General features: G+C 36.8%; 1 protein-coding gene across 3 annotated transcripts in view; it reads right to left on the bottom strand.

Annotated features, from left to right (window-relative positions):
- Positions 1-1,401, bottom strand: part of LOC117181863 — a 106,962-nt gene that overhangs the window by 29,172 nt on the left and 76,389 nt on the right. Inside the window, exon 1 of one of the 3 annotated variants that reach the window (XM_033374874.1) lies at positions 469-639. The exons of the other annotated variants lie outside the window; for them this stretch is intronic. The gene's annotated coding sequence lies outside the window, so the exon portion shown is untranslated. Of the gene's footprint in view, positions 1-468; positions 640-1,401 lie in introns of those variants that run through there. 3 annotated transcript variants of the gene reach the window in all.

The following is a 1,401-nucleotide window of genomic DNA, read 5'->3' as shown; positions in this document are numbered from 1 at the left end:
CGGAAAAGTGAATGCTAATGCAGACGCTTTATCTAGAAATCCTGTGGAAAGACAAGAAAGTTGTGAGTTCGGAGACACCAAAACGGGGACATCATTATTACCCACTACTCTAAATAAAAGTGAATTAAATTCTAAAAACACTGATACAAACGACACTTTCAGCCTTAGAGATCGAGAGCAAATACTTGCTATTGACAGCACTGTATCGGCTCTTGATTTCGATTTAGAGGCTCACTTATATGACGACGATTTTAATTTTATTAATCAGTTAATAAATAATAATGCCTTTGAAACATTTTCTGCAAAAATTAGCCATAATGACAAAAACTTTACTAACAATTACAAACAAGACAACGTTTCTTCAACCTGGTTACAGGCACTGCCGATAGAAATATCCGCACGTCTTGCAGGTGAGAAACAAAACTATGAAGACTCTGGTAACAACCGTGAAGAGAAAGAGTCTCTCACCTGGTTACAGGCACCACCGGTAGAAATACCCGTATGTCTTGCAGGCGAGAGGCAGGATTTGAAGAGCCTGTGTGGCCAAAGCCTATGTGGCCAAGTTCAAAATGAAGTTTCTTCAACCTGGTTACAGACACTGCCAATAGAAATATCCGCACGTCTTGCAGGAGAGAAACTGAACTCAGTAGAATGCGAAAGTGACGGATACGAAACAGCTGAAAAAGAAAGTACATGGGTTCTAAGTGAATTCAGAGTAGAAAATAATAGGGATCTCACTACTGGTCAAGTGATGGTAGATGGGCATTTGCCACTCGCTACCATTATTGGCAAAAACGAGACAGGCGTGAGACAAGCCGAGAAAAGAACCAGAAAGCCTGTTTCTTTTCTCGGGTAAATGAATGCACTTAGAGTAAGTTAACACATAAGACCTTATTTAATAGTTCCTATAGATGAAACAGATTTTATGAGAAACATTTTTAATTTATATTGTATTTTGTCTAAAGTGTTCACAAGTATAAAATTTAACCCTCTTAAGAATCTGTCTTTGGAAAATGTACTTCTTTTAATAAAAGGTTGTTGCTTTAAAGAAACTGACACTCAGTCAGTCATAAAAAAGCTATTTAATTAGTTGTTCTAAGGAAAGAAGGCACCAAGACGCTAAAAAAAAATATTCCGTCAACGAAAACTGAAATCATTTCCCATCGTATTTCAAAATGAACACTAATAAAATAAGAAACTTCTCGGATCTCTGGTGAGTTCCGTGATAGTTTCACTTAAAAGTCTCATAGTACATTCAAGCCCTTAGTAATTTAACAACTAATAAAACATATAACAGAAACCAATTTTCATTCCCTTCTTTCCTTGGTCAGATAGTTATGGTCAACTAAATCGTTGCAGCAACCCTAAGTGTCAAGAGTCAAGGCGCTTCAAAAATCTCAA

Source organism: Belonocnema kinseyi, chromosome 10 (genome assembly GCF_010883055.1).
Source record: "Belonocnema kinseyi isolate 2016_QV_RU_SX_M_011 chromosome 10, B_treatae_v1, whole genome shotgun sequence".
NCBI classification, from domain to species: Eukaryota; Metazoa; Arthropoda; class Insecta; order Hymenoptera; family Cynipidae; genus Belonocnema; species Belonocnema kinseyi.
This window is presented reverse-complemented; position numbering and strand designations above follow the sequence as displayed.